This window comes from Octopus sinensis, linkage group LG6, assembly GCF_006345805.1.
Source record: "Octopus sinensis linkage group LG6, ASM634580v1, whole genome shotgun sequence".
Taxonomy (NCBI): Eukaryota; Metazoa; Mollusca; class Cephalopoda; order Octopoda; family Octopodidae; genus Octopus; species Octopus sinensis.
In genome coordinates this window covers 3,769,522-3,786,084 of record NC_043002.1, presented here as the reverse complement: position 1 = coordinate 3,786,084, position 16,563 = coordinate 3,769,522, and the positions used below count along the sequence as shown (strand labels likewise).

The 16,563-nt window shown below is 37.3% G+C and overlaps 1 long non-coding RNA gene across 1 annotated transcript in view; it reads right to left on the bottom strand.

Moving 5' to 3' along the window:
* LOC118763697 overlaps window positions 1-16,178 on the bottom strand; it is a 20,945-nt gene extending 4,767 nt beyond the window's left edge. The window contains exons 1-2 of the long non-coding RNA XR_004999454.1: window positions 15,790-16,178; window positions 7,456-7,582 (exon numbers count right to left, since the gene is read on the bottom strand). This is a non-coding gene — a long non-coding RNA (uncharacterized LOC118763697). The remainder of the gene's footprint in view (window positions 1-7,455; window positions 7,583-15,789) is intronic.
* Window positions 16,179-16,563: the final 385 nt, after the last annotated feature.

The following is a 16,563-nucleotide window of genomic DNA, read 5'->3' as shown; positions in this document are numbered from 1 at the left end:
AAATGTTAGTAACAGTAGCAGCACCGCTGTTTCCCGCCTTAATGACGCAAGTTATGGAAGGAAGAGGAGGAGGAGGAGGGAGAGGAGAAGAAGACGAACAACAACAACAGCAACAACAAGATAATAGAATTATTGTTATTTTGATTGTTTGTAGAAAAAAAATAGGAAAGTCAAAACTGATCCGAGATAGATTTACTGTAAATAAAATCGTCAGCGAAGCCATCGAGATTATAAAGTCGTGGTTTTCCCGCCTCAAGAGGAAACGTCATTGAATAAGGAGAGCGAGACACACGTAATATTCGTCAGCATTTAGAAGAAAAGTCACATCGTCAACATTATTAAACCTTTTTGTTAAACCTGTTTACACACACACACACAGTTTTATCCATTTATGTTTTTTTTTTAATTATTAAGTAAACCTTTTATGATAAATAAAATCATCATCGTCGTCGTCATCATCATCGTCATCATTGTTAATATTCATCCGAGGTCGACCTTACCTTTCATCTTTTCGGAGTCCAGTTGAATACTAAGGGTCGATGTAATCAACTTACCCCACCCTCCCTGAAATTGCTGGCCATGTGAAGGCGATGGCTCAGTGGTTAGAGCGTCGAGCTTACGATCGTGAGGTTGTGAGCTCGAATCCCGGACCGGGCTACGTGTTGTGTTCTTGAGCAAGACACTTTATTTCACGTTGCTCCAGTTCACTCAGCTGTAGAAATAAGTTGCGACATCACAGGTGCCAATCTGTATCGGCCCCTTTTGCCTTTCCCTTGGAGAACACTGTGGCGTGGAGAGGGGAGGCCGGTATGCATGGGTGACTGCTGGTCTTCCATAAACAACCTTGCTCGAACTTGTGCCTGGGAGGGTAACTTTCTAGGTGCAATCCCATGGTCTGTGTCGTGACCGAAGGGGGTCTCAGATGTGCCAAAATATGAAACCATTATTTATTAATAATAATGGGTCGGCAGAATCGTTACTACGCCGGACGAAATACCGCTAAACATTTCGTCCGTCGTTACGTCCTGAGTTCAAATTCCGCCGCGGTCGACTTTGCCTTTCATCCTTTCGGGACCTGTTACAGAAAAGATCCGAACCATTATTATTATTATTATTATTGACACACCTTAGGCAGCGAGCTGGCAGGATCGTGAGTACGCTGGGCGAAATACTTGGCGGTATTTCGCTCGTCGCTACGTTCTGAGTTCAAATTCCGCCGGGATTGACTTTGCCTTTCATCCTTTCGATGTCGATTAAATAAGTACCAGTTACGCCCTGGGGTCGATATTATTGACATACCTACACAAGTGTGCCCCACAAACACACACATCGATTTTATTTCCTCGTGACTTCTGGAAAAATGGAATTTTTTTTTCTAAAAATACGCTTCAGATGGTGGAGATTCCGATTAGATAAGAATTTGGGGTGTTTTTTTTTTTCTTTTTTGCGAGGGTGAAAGTGAGAGGTTTTAGAAAATTCATGGGTTGGCTTTGTTTCATCATAACGTTCAGGAAAATAGGTATTTTGTTATGAAATTTTCTACAAATACCTTACAGTGTGTGTAAATTACTATTATATCGGAATTCAATATGAAAAGAAATTTGGTGAGTTCATACTGACACACATCGCCTACAGCTACAAAAGGAAACCTGAAATTTCTAAAAACAAATTCTGTGTCAGTATGTTTGTGTACAAGATCACTTTTATTTTGTTTTTTAATTCATATGAGATTCTTCCTATATAATAAAATAACACACCCTGAAAACCAAAATTTCATTTAAAAATACGTTTTTTTTTTTTTCTGAGTTATGAGGAAAAAAAGCGGACTCGTGCAAATTGCCAGAATTTCATCACCAAAAGGTTTTTCACAAGAAATTCCGATATAGGCTCAGGAGTAGCTGTGTGGTAAAGTAGCTAGCTTACCAACCACATGGTCTCGGGTTCAGTCCCACTGCGTGGCACCTTGGGCAAGTGTTTTCTTCTACTATAGCACTGAAAGAAGCCCGTCGTATATATATATATATATATATTATATATATATATATATCTATATATATATATACATGCGTGTGTGTGTATATGTTTGTGTGTCTGTGTCTGTCACCCCAACATCGCTTGACAACCGATGCTGGTGTTTACGTCCCCGTAACCTGGCGGTTCGGCAAAAGTGACCGACAGAATAAGTACTAGGCTTACAAAGAATAAGTCCCGGGGTTGATTTGTTCGACAAAATACGCTGCTCCAGCATGGCCGCAATCAAATCACTGAAGCAAATAAAAGAACTTAATCGTAACCTACATCATCTCAGGCGTATTTATTAGAAAATTTCATTAAAAAAAACATCCATTTTTCTGAAAGTTATAAGGAAACACAGTCGGGGGGGGGGCACTTGTTTAAGTACATCCTTATTATTATTATAATTATTTTTTTTTTATTTATTTATTATTATTATTATTATTATTATTATTTTATTATTATTATTTTATTATTATTATTATTTTATTTTTATTATTATTATTATTTTTTTATTATTATTATTATTTTTTTATTATTATTATAATTATTTTATTATTATTATTATTATTATTATTATTATTATTATTATTATTATTATATTATTATTATTATTATCATTATTATTATTATCATCATTATCAGCTGTTCATTACCAGTGAACTAATTATTGTTGTTGTTGTTATCATTATTATTATGTCAGTGCTTGGTGTTTTTCGTATGACTCATAGAATATGTAGCATTAAATAAAGTGAAGCTCCCATTTTGATAGTTACACAAAGCTTCCATTCAATAAATTCATAAAGCCTTTTGTCGTGGTTCGTTTTTCATTTATTTCTGATCCAAAAATATTTATATTTCTAGAAATAAAGAGGAAAAAAAATAAAACAAAATTATGTAATTACTTGTAGCGGGTTATAATAATAATTGCTTTATCATGTCATCTAGATTTTTAGATTTTTGTTTTTTAATATTTGAAGCTAAAACAACAAGAAAAACAGAAAGCGGACTCTAACAAGGATTGATTCGGTATTTAGGATATTGTATGCCAGATAAATAATTGTCAACTATGTGTGTGTGTGTGTGTGTGTGTGTGTGTGTACAAAAAATAATAAGCAAAAAACATGCGTGGTATTCAAAGCGTATAGGACATACACGGTGCTTCCCACCCTTTTTTCTTTTTTATTCTTATTATTATAATCGCAGGAGTGGCTGTGTGGTAAGTAGCTTGCTAACCAACCACAAGGTTCCGGGTTCAGTCCCACTGCGTGGCATCTTGGGCAAGTGTCTTCTGCTATAGCCCCGGGCCGACCAAAGCCTTGTGAGTGGATTTGGTAGACGGAAACTGAAGGAAGCCTGTCGTATATATATATATGTGCATGTGTGTGTGTTTGTGTGTCTGTGTTTGTCCCCTTAGCATTGCTTGACAACCGATGCTGGTGTGTTTATGTCCCCGTTACTTAGCGGTTCGGCAAAAGAGACCGATAGAATAAGTACTGAGCTTACAAAGAATAAGTCCTGGGGTCGAATTGCTCAACTAAAGGCGGTGCTCCAGCATGGCCGCAGTCAAATGACTGAAACAAGTAAAAGAGTAAGAGTATATATATATATATATATCGTTATCATTGTCTTTCGTCTCAAATGCTAGCTGAAGCATAAAACTTTCACTCCACAAAAACTTATTCACACCACCGCAAAGCATTTCATCTCAATCCTGTCTTCTTTCTGCCGCCTAAAACCTCATCTCCCAATTCTCTCTCTCGCTATGTGGTGTCGGTTCTCCCTCTGTTTTCAACTTCCTCTCTCTCTCCTCTCTCTCTTCTCTCTCCTCTCTCTCTCTCTCTCTCTCTCTCTCTCTCTCTCTCTCTCTCTCTCTCTCTCTCTCTCGTATATATCTCACCTTCACTCGCTTCCGCAGGATGAAAAACATCAGCTAAGTTCCCGACCTGTTTCCTCTTTTCATTGTTTTGCAAGCCTTATATTTATTGTATCCCCTCTATAGCGTTATCGTTTGTCTTTCGTCTCAAATGCTAGCTGAAGCATAAAACTTTCACTCACAAAAACTTATTCACACCACCGCAAAGCATTTCATCTCAATCCTGTCTTCTTTCTGCCGCCTAAAACCTCATCTCCCAATGCGCGTGCACCTGCCCTCCCACCCCCAACACCAATACCGATATATCTCTATATTTTGCTCCATCTATAGCGGATGTCGCTTCTCCTACCACCATTATACGTGTCTACTCTTCGAACCCCCCTCTTCAATACGCTATTTCACCATGCATTACCCCTCTCTCGATATCCTACATTCTACTTGCCTAGAACCTGTCATCATTTCTCTGAACCACCCCTCCCCACTGGTGCTCCCCTATATTTCTGCACCCCCCCCACACATAAAAAGCACCATCCGAACGTGGCCGATGCCAGACCCCTCTGGCACCTGTGCAGGTGGCACGTAAAAAGCACCCACTACACTCACGGAGTGGTTGGCGTTAGGAAGGGCATCCAGCTGTAGAAACACTGCCAGACTAGACTGGAGCCTGGGGCAGTCCCGAGCTCCCCAGACCCCGGTCGAAACCGTCCAACCCATGCTAGCGCGGAAAACGGACGTTAAACGATGATGATGATGATGATGATGATGATATATATATATACACATATAATCAAAATAAGCAACAAGGATAATCACCCCATATGATTTCTATGGATAATCCCATACAAAATTCTGGTGCCTTTAACTTAAGTACCATATTCATCTGAATCTAAACTTTTGCTGAACTTATATATATATATATATTTCAGCGCCTTGACTGTTAATCTGAGCGCTTACGACTGTTAACCTACAGGGTGGCCCAAAAGTAGATTTACACTTATCACGTGGGCACTTTAACTTTCTTCTAAAACATTTTATTACATTTAAATATCTTACAATCATATTGTTTATGCACATCTGAAACAGACACCGTTTAATCTTTCAGATGCTCAAACTGTCCTCGTTCAACATAGCGACATTCTTCAAACCTCTTCCGAACACTCTGACACACAATGCAACACAAATTCCGATCTCCATCAATGTCAGTGAATGCATCAGGAATGTAATGTTTTTATTCATTTACTGCTTTGGGATCCTTCTCATAAACCTTGTTCTTTACAACAACCCCCCCAAAAAAGAAATCCATTGGGGTCAGGTCAGGTGAACGTGGTTGCCATTCGATGCTGCCCCGTCTTCCAAACCAATGCCGTGGAAAGGCTTCAGAAAGGAGCTTGACAAAATTAACTCAGCATAGAATAGGGGTTTCATATTTTTACCCAGAAATGCGAAAGAAATAGTTGAATGACTATAAACCTACTTTTGGATCACCCAGTATATGTATGCATGCACGTATGTATGTATGTATGTATGCAGGCATGCATGTATGTATGTATGTATGTATGATGTATGTATGTATGTATGTATGTATGTATATACACATACACACACACATTTGAGCGCTTACGACTGTTAACCTATATATATATACATATATCGGTCAAGTGTCCGTAAGTCAGAAAAAGAGCAAACTAAAACATTTTGAACAGTTATTCTATATAGTCGGCCGGTTATGTAACGTAACCAGATATAATACTCGTCTACATACTATATACAGAGAGAGAGATAATATATATAGTATGTGTGTATATATATATATATATATATATGTGTGTGTGTGTGTATATATATATATATTTGTTTGTTCCTTCTAGAGTCACGCCTGGCATATAAGGGCTGGTTTCCTTGCCGTACAGGTTCCCCACCTGGACGGGACGCCGGTTCATCGCAGGTGAGCTGCAAGATGCAGGAGGAAAGAGCGAGAGAAAGTTGTGCCGAAAGAATCAGCAGAAGTTCGCCATTACCTTCTGCCGGAGCCGTGTGGAGCTTAGGTGTTTCGCTCATAAACACAGACATCACCTGGTCTGAGGTTCGAACCCGCGATCCCTTAACCACAAGTCCGCTGCTTTAGGCCATATATATATACATAATACTATATATATACATATGTGCAAACAGTGAGGTTGGAGGTAGTAGGAGGGAGATGGGAGGAGGAGATGAGGTCATGGATAGTGGAGGACACAGACTGTTAGTAGTTAGGTGTGGGGTTGGAGGGTAGAGGGCAATAGGAGAAGGTGTCTTGAAGTTGGTGGAGAGCTTCAGCCTTGTAGAGGTCTGCACACCACAGCTCCACCCTTGTCGGTTGGTTTTATGACAGCATATTTGTGGCGTCAGAGACATCAGGGGCCAAGAGTTTGGCTGGGGACATGTTGAGCTGTTGGGGGACACCTGCGAAAGTTAAACCGGTTCACAATACGTTGGCAGATGCTTGTAAAATGATTGACTGCTTGGAACTGGCCAGGAGCTGGCATCCAGTGGAGTGGCCAGGAGCTGGCATCCAGTGGGGTGGTCAGCAGCCCAGGTCGGTGAAGCAGTCCTCTTCATTAGATGCAGGTGGAGTGTTGTGGAAAAGTGCATATAGCCTGATGCAGGGGCACAAAGCTATGAACATCAGCAAGGGTCTGAAACTTGTTACTAGATGGAGTGAAGGGGTCGGGGCGCAGACGCTTACTGAGAAGAGAGCGCTTCACCTCAGAGAGGGGAAGGAAGGAGTTGTAATCAGGCATGCTTGAAAAAGTAGAAAAAAGAAAGAAAGAAAGAAAGAAGAAAAAAGGAAAGAGAAAGGGAAAGTAATGATGTATGGAGTATAAAAGTTAAAAAAATTCAAAAGGTGTGAGAAGAAAAAAAGAAAAGGAGAGAGAGGCAAAGTAACAACATATGGAACACACACACATATACATCCGTACATGTGCAGACATACACACATACACACACACACACACGTATATATATATATATATATATATATATATATAATATACATATATATACATATGTGCATGTATACATATACACACATGTATATATGTGTATATATATATATATATATATATATATATGTATATATATATATATGTATATACACACACATACATATGCACACATGAAAGAAGGTTTGAAAATGCAGTTTTAAAGATGTTTATTCACTTGACCGGTTTTCACTTTTTTAGAAAAAAGATTGTCAAAAGTAAAATGTAAAAGCTTTGTAAAAGCTTTGTTGCGTTAAGTACAGGATGTCACAAAATATTACAATACATATACACATTCTTTAATAATAATAATAATAAGAAAATGTTAAAAATAGTTTACAAGGAAATATCTTGAGAAAATATTAAAAAGTTCATTGAAAATATTAGGATTTCATTAAAAATCATGTTTGTTTGGAAGTATCTATATATATACACAGAAAATTATAAGTTCAAAAAGAGTCATATTTGGTAGTATATATATATATATATACAGACAGAAGGAAATATATTTAGGAGTTTACAAAGAATTTGAGATGAACTGACGTGTTTTACCATTTTTCACTTTCTGTAGTTGTTCAGGTGAATTTAAAATTTGGATTCACAAGATCCGACATAAGTTTTAGTGGGTATCCCTGTGTTGGCGTTGATGTTACTGACACTTGTGATGCTTCTGTTTACAAATAATATATATAGGAGTATCAAAGAATGTGTATATGTATTGTAATATTTTGTGACAACAATTACTTAACACAACAAAGCTTTTACAAAACTTTACATTTTACTTTTGACAATCTTTTTAAAAAAAGTGAAATCGGTCAAGTGAATAAGCATCTTTAAAACTGCATCATTTTCAAACTTTCTTTCATATATATATAATATAAATGTATGATAATATATATATATATATATATATATATATATATATATATTTATTTATTTATTTATTATTTATATATATAGCTATTATGTAGGTCACCATTAATTTCTTGAATTTTCAACTTTGTCAAAACCATGTTTTCAGTCACACACACACACTCTCTCTCTCTCTCTCTCTCTCTCTCTCTCTCTCTCTCTCTCTCTCTCTCTCTCTCTCTCTCTCCCTTCTTATATATATCCATGTATTTTAATATTTTTGTGACAACCTGTACTTAACACAACAAAGCTTTTACATTTTACTTTTGAAAATCTTTTTCTAAAAGAAGTGAAGTGAAAACTGGTCAAGTGAATAAACATCTTTAAAATTGCATTTTCAAACCTTCTTCATATATATTTCCACTTGTGCAGTACCTTACAACTTCACTTTGTTATATATATATATATATATTATATATATATTATATATATAATATATATATATAATGTACCTTTGTTAAAATATCATAAATCAGGAGAAGAGTATACCCTATAGAATATAGAGCAGTTGTTTATTTTTGTATGTGTAACATAATAGTTTAGAAAAAAAGCAATTGGTTTCATATCTAGTGGGAACTAGACATCTCTTCAGAAAGATCTTTAACAGACATAATTTAAGAATCTCTTTCAGTTGTGTACTCAGTGTTAAGAAAAAATTACTTGGCCCTCCTAAACCACGGGCAGTGGCAGGTTGTTCGTGTAGGATTAGAAATGAATGCCCAATGGACGGCCGATGTAACACCGAGGCTACAGTGTACCAAGCAGAGGCAGGCTCAAACAGAAACAGCACAGATATCAGTAACATCAATGCCGCCAACGCAGGGAGACACACTAAAATTTATGTCGGATCTTGTGAATCCAAATTTAAAATTCACCTGAACGACTATAGATCTTCTTCCAGGAGAGACGCAACACAACAACACTCACAGCATGTGTATGGTGCCTAAAGGACGATCATATGCTCTTTAACATCAGGTGGAAATTACTGGAAACTTGTGGACCCTATTGCAATGGAACAAGACTATGTAAGTTGTGTATCGCAGAAAGATATATTATCCTGATGAACTCACATGAGCCAGGAGGCTACCTGAACTCCAGGATGGAAGCTGTAGGGAGTTGTCCACATTTTCGGAAATTTTTATTTCAAAATTGGAAAATCTAGCTATCAAACGATGGAAGACAACTTGCCCAGCCATAATTTTTAAAGAGCAATATTTCTTGAGCTATCACCGGCGTTCTTGTGTTTAAAAAAACATTCTTTGCAAAGAACGGTTATCGTTTAGAGAAAATTAAGAGATGTCTAGTTCACGCTAGATATGAAACCAATGATTTTTTTTCTAAACTATTACGCTATACATACAAATATATATATATATATATATAAACACATACATACATATACACACCATAAAATTACATCCACAAACACATGTACATAACCACACACATATGCATGTTCAAACAAAGATCTATCTAAATCAAAATATATACATATATACACACACACACACACAAACACATATATATATATATACATGTATATACATAGATATATATATATACATGTATATACATATATATATACATGTATATACATATATATATATACATAATATATATATTATACATGTATATACATATCTATATTATATACAGTATATATACATATATATATATATATATATATATATATATACATACATATATATATACATATATATACATATATAACATATGTACATACATATATACATACATATAATATATATATATATACATACATATATATATATACATATATATATGTCCAACCGTCCAACCCATGCTAGCATGGAGAACGGACGTTAAATGATGATGATGATATATATTTATATATGTATGTATGTATGTATGTATGTATGTTTGTATGTTTACATCTACATATGGTATATATATATGTACTGTATAATTATATTCCGCACAACAATCAGCCCATGTATCCACATACAGCTGAATAAAGGAGCTGACCTACAAACTTAGTGTAATTTCAATGGTATCACAGTACATTCAGCTCCAGTCCACCGCCCCCCCCCAAAACACTTGTAAACAAATCTCCGTTCATTCTGTTCATATTTTCTCAGCTCATTTATTTTTATATTCATCTTTATAAACTTAAATGCACATCAACTAATCTTTTTAGCTCTGTTGATTCTGCCTCATTAACTTGTTTCAAATTTTGGCACAGCGCCAGCAATTTTGAGGAGGGGGTGCGTCTATTTGATTTACATTGACTCCAATGCTCAAATGGTACTTATTTTATCAAGAGTAGAGTCCACAGTGATCCGTAGGTAGGAGAGGTACAGCCAGAGGGTAAATGTCCGAAAGAGAATCCGTAAAGGGTAGATTGAAAGTCCAGTGGAGAAGTTCGTGTGTGATAAGAAATGACAGGATCAACAGGTGCGACCACTTGAGCATGTGATATATGGGGAGGGTTCACAAAAAAAGCAAAAGACGAAGACAGGTGGTGTAGAAAACAAACAGATGTATTAGTATAATGCTCAGGAATTGAAAAAGTATTTTACATTTCGAGCCTACGCTCTTCTACAGAAAGGGACACAGAAAAAAAAACAAGGAGAGAAAAAATGTGTGTAGTGGCTTAAGATCTATCATGGTGAACCCTGAAAAAAGGACAAAAGGCAATTTGAGCTCAGGGCATAAAGTTGGACGAAATGCCACTAAGTATTTTGCCTGGCCTGCTAACGATACTTACCCATTAATTAGTTCTATGTACAGATGTACAGATGGCAAAATGGATTGACTGAATGCAGAGCTGGACTTTGGTCTCAGAGATAAAGATTTTAAACCCACTGCAGAGGTTTACAGAAAGAAAACAATGAGGTAAAGAAAAAAACAGATTGCAGGGGTGAGGCAGAAATGAGATAAAAAAAAAAAAAAGTTATACAAAATATGTGAGCTGATAGTTGGTGTAGTCCTCCTGATACAGAAAAGCCCCTAACTAGAAGCAATCAAGGAACCCCACACCAGGATCACCCTCACCACCAAGAGTATGAACCTTCACCCCACAGTTGTTCTCTGAACTACATGTGTAAGTTTAGACTTGTTCCGTTCACCCTCATCATATTTGCCAGCACCGCTCCAAATTAATTGATCATATTTGCTGAGAAAATATCTATCAGAGGATCCAATATTTCGATAAATAAAATTAATGAATTCGATAAACACTGACATACAAATGCATCTACATATATACATATATATAGAGAGTCCCTGTAGACACATATATACACATAGTCACCTGTACATATGCATGTGTACAATTTAGATTTTATGGTTTGTTTTGAGTCAAATGCTGCTGATGAAGCTCAAACATTCAAAAATTACATGAGCTAGTCATTCCATTACAAGGTGCTGGACAACTTTTGCTGCCACTGGTACTTCTGAGCTTTGAAGCACTAAATATGTATATGAGATGCTTCCTTGAGATAAATAATGCAGTATTACAGCGTTCTTACAATACATCCGTGAAGGCACGAGACTTAAAGGTCAGGCTGCTCAGCCCACAATTGTAAGGTACATTGTGTCCTTGAGCAAGACACTTTATTTCACTTTGTTTCAGTCCACTCAGCTGGCAAAAAGGAGTTGTACCCGTATTTCAAAGAGGCCAAGGCTTGTCAGTCACATTCTGTGTCATGTTGACTCTCCCTGAGAACTTACAATAAAGGTACGCGTGTCTAGGACATGCTCAGCTCTTTGCACATCAATTTCACAAGACGGCTGTTCTATTGATTGAATCAACTGGAACCTTCGATGTCATAACCAACAGATTGCCAGTAAATGCATCCACATTAAGTAGGATATAAAAATTGCTATTTGATACTAATACTGGTTCTGTTGCTAATATCTATCAATAATATTTGAATAATTAAGTAATACTTAGACAACATGGAATTTTTTCAGTCATTTCTTTACACTTTGAACATGGTTTTAAACTTAAAAGAGCCAAATGAAAGACAAATGACTAGATTTGATTAATGGAAGTCTTAACCATTACATCTTGAGTTTAAAACTCAGTTAACTGCCTCAAAATTTTCCAGTTGTTCTCATTTCTGTTCCCTCCTTAAAGGTATGTTGTTGGTGTTATTTACTGAGTGTATGTGTACCCTATATAAGTAGGCCTTCTCTCTCTCTCTCTCTCTCTCTCAGCCGAGATGTCCTTGTCTTGCAAGTCACTTGGCAACCCTGCAGATATTGGTGCCACACAAAATGTACCCATGCTGGCTCCACATAAAAAGCTCCTGTGCTGGCACCGAATAAGTAACCCCCAAAGTTGGTGCCACATAAAAAGCACCCAGTACATGTTGTAAATTGGTTGGCATTAGGAAGAGCATCAAGCTGCTGAAACCCATGCCAAACCAGGCAACTGGAGCAGAGCCTGGGTGTGGTTCCAACCTTGCCAGCTCCTGTCAAACTGTCCAACCCATACCAGCAGGGAAAACGGATGTTAAGTGATGATGATGATGATGATGATGATGATGATGATGGTGATGGTGATGATGATGATGATGATGATGATGATGATGATGATGTGATGATGGTGATGGTGATGATGATGATGATGATGATGATGATGATGGTGATGATGATGATGATGATGATGATGATGATGATGATGATGGTGATGATGATGATGATGATGGTGATGATGATGATGATGATGATGATGGTGATGGTGATGATGATGATGATGATGATGATGATGGTGATGGTGATGGTGATGATGATGATGATGATGATGATGATGATGGTGATGGTGATGGTGATGATGATGATGATGATGATGATGATGGTGATGATGATGATGATGTGATGATGATGATGATGATGGTGATGATGATGATGATGATGGTGATGATGATGATGATGATGATGGTGATGGTGATGGTGATGATGATGATGATGATGATGATGATGATGATGATGGTGTTGGTTATGATGATGATGATGAATGATGATGGTGGTGATGATGATGATGATGATGGTGATGATGATGATGATGATGATGGTGATGGTGATGATGATGATGATGATGATGGTGATGATGGTGATGATGATGATGATGATGATGATGATGATGATGAAGGAGTGTGTTTCTCATCCATTCCCCCACCCCCACCCCCACCCCCACCCCAGCCCCAGTTTCCTTCTTCGGGATCGTCTTTCCTGCCATACAATCCCCCAACAACAGATGTCTCTTCAACATATATATTGTTAGTATGCATTCAGAGTCAGAAGCTAACACCAGTTCTGATTAGTTAAATTAATGAACCATAAACGAATCTTCTGTTACCTCAACGAATGAAGACGCTTGTATATCTTTATACGGAAATATGTCACCGATTTCTCCTTTATTGTCAATAAAGTTCTTACATTGTACACTGACCCCTTTATCTATTCGCTTTGGCCTAAATCATGAATTGGGTTTTTAGGAGTAACTGTTCCTATTTGATCCACAAGATTTAGTTTATGCTTCATTGCAACCCACAAAGCTGAAAGCATTTGACACTCCTGGCTTAACTGCTTCGTTTGGTGCAGACTAAAACTGATCTTCGTCTGGTGATTTGATGCCTTCTTTAGTTGTAATGAGAGATGTTGATCCTCGTTTAGCATCCGTTGTCCATGTTGGTAGCATGGGTTACTTAATTGGGTTTCTATATTTGTAATGTAACTCCTCGGATGTATAAGATCTGGTGTTGAATGACAATTTTGTGAAGGGATTTAGAGGTTCAGTTACATAAAAGAGGGATCGTAACAGACATAATACCAATCTGGGTGTAGGAGTGGCTGTGTGGTAAGTAGCTTGCTTACAAACCACATGGTTCTGGGTTCAGTCCCACTTTGTGGCACCTTGGGCAAGTGCCTTCTACTATAGCCTCAGGCCAACCAAAGCCTTGTGAGTGGATTTGGAAGACGGAAACTGAAAGAAGCCAATTGCATATATGTATATATATATATATATATATATATATATATATATATATATATATATATATAATATATATATATAATGCCATATTGAAATGGCAAAAATACGTCACGTTATATATATATATATATGTGTATGTGTGTGTATATGTTTGTGTGTCTGTGTTTGTCCCCCCAACATTGCTTGACAACTGATGGTGGTGTGTTTATGTCCCCGTAACCGAGCAGTTCGGCAAAAGAGACTGATAGAATAAGTACTAGGCTTACAAAGAATAAGCCCTGGGATTGATTTGCTCAACTAAAAGCGATGCTCCAGCATGGCCGCAGTCAAATGACTGAAACAAGTAAAAGAGCGAAAAGAGAGTATCTGCCGTAGGATCACTCCTTAGTGTCTTGATATCTCTACAGGGTGCAAAAGGGTATTTGAGGACACTTAATTATCAATTCAAGGCTGTGAGTTGGCAGAACTGTTAGCATATGAAGCTAAATGTTCTGAGTTCAAATCCTGCCAAGGTTGACTTAGCCTTTTTATCCTTTCACAGTCAATAGAAATAAGTAGCATTCAGGTACTGGGGTCAATATGATCAACTCACACCTTCCTTTGAAATTGCCAGACTTATGCCAAGATTGGAAACCAACATATAACTCTCTTCAAACCAATGAAAAGGTTTCTATTTCTTTCAGATCCCTCATGGCAGATAAAATACTAACACAAGAAATGGAAAAACACACAGTCATTGTTGTGCATAAAGTTTGGATGAAATCAGAATTTTTTGTCTTTCAGCATTTTGTATAGGCATCAAGAGGGGAGGCGCAATGGCCCAGTGGTTAGGGCAGCGGATTCGCGGTCATAGGATCGCGGTTTCGATTCCCAGACCGGGTGTTTATTGAGCGAAAACACCTAAAGCTCCATGAGGCTCCAGCAGGGGGTAGTGGTGATCCCTGCTGTACTCTTTCACCACAACTTTCTCTCACTCTTACTTTCTGTTTCTGTTGTACCTGTATTTCAAGGGGCCGGCCTTGTCACTCTCTGTGTCACGCTGAATATCCCCGAGAACTACGTTAAGGGCACACGTGTCTGTGGAGTGCTCAGCCACTTACACGTTAATTTCACGAGCAGGCTGTTCCGTTGATTCGGATCAACCGGAACCCTGGTCGTCGTAACCGACGGAGTGCTTCCATTAGGCATCAAGAATTTTGATAGAAGTTAACATTATAATTATTGTATGGGAACCATATTTCCTGATGCTACCAATAATGGTTAGAGTTTTACTTCCAAAGGTATCTGTCATATTCCAATTGTCTCTGTTATTTAAATAGAATGCACCAAACCTGGGCACCAAACCGTTAATCCGTTAATTGTTAATTAATAAAGTTAACATTTTCGTTAACAATTTAACTCTTATCTTAACTTTGGGAATCATTATCAGACTAATTAACTTCTGTTAACTTCAATTAATGGATTTTATAGCTTTGGCACTTTTTAAAGGTGTTTTAATTAGTTTTACAGTAAAAACTGATTTTTATTGGGTTTTTTTTTATATATAACATTAACGGTTTATCAATAACTTCTGTTACATTTTTAAAGAATAATTGATTGATGGTTATCGAAGTTAACTTTTCGATTAAGGACGCCCACCTTTATTATTCAAGACGTATGATTTCTTGTCTTTGAATATTGCAACAACAGTGCCTGAATATAATTTTCCTTTTACCTGTCTAAAGTAAAGTAAACTGGTTTATTTGACTACACTTTTGACGAGATCAGATTTCAACAAGACACTATTCAATACATTGTAAGGAATCATTTTAAACAAATTTGACCGACTTTGTTGACACCTGCATTCACATCTACATATGTATTTATATATATATATATATATATATATATATGTATATGTATAGTGGGTAAGGCGAAAACAATGCAAAGTAAATGCAAGGTAAATCACAAGAAAGCAAATATGTGAATTAATATAGACTTACCTTGTATTCAATATTTCAGGTTTATGACCCCATCCTCAAGAAATTGATGAATGTTGCCAATGTGCATGTGTGGAACGGACGTGTGCAGAAGGGTGTTGCTATAGCAACCAGCTAGCTTCCTGTAACTCTCTTCTGTTGTTGATCTTGGGTTTCTTTTGATGTATGAGGATAGCCTCAGAGATTCTAAGGTTGCCCCTGTTCTACTGTGTTACCTTGATGTGCACTGTGAATTCCCAGGTCTGGCATTTCTGTAGATATTTCTTCACGGAAGTGTCTGCATGCATGCATTCCTTAATGCATACATGCAGTTTTCTTGTCGTGCTTTCAATGTAGGATGTGCCACATTTTCCACAGATGATCTCATATACATCATAGGTCCTCTGGCACAATTCAGGGTTCTTGATTGGTGGCAGTTCGACAATGTGCACTCTTCAAAGTAGTGAGAGGTGTTGTACTTGGACAGAACTTTTCTCAGGGAAGGGCCAGGGTGGACTATCTGTATGTCGAGTCCTGCCCTACGGACTGCGTGTTGTATCACTGTAGTAGTTCTGTTGTCAAAGTCTGGTAGCTTTAGGAAGCACCGTGCCAGACTGGGGCAATGATAATCAGTAGAGCAAGTATGTATGCATGGATGTATGTGTGTGTATGTATGTATCTGTGTGTGTAAGTATGTATGTTTGTGTGTATGTATGTATCTGTGTGTGTATATGTATGTATCTGTGTGTGTGTGTGCGTAAGTATGTATGTATCTGTGTGTGTGTGTGTATGTATGTA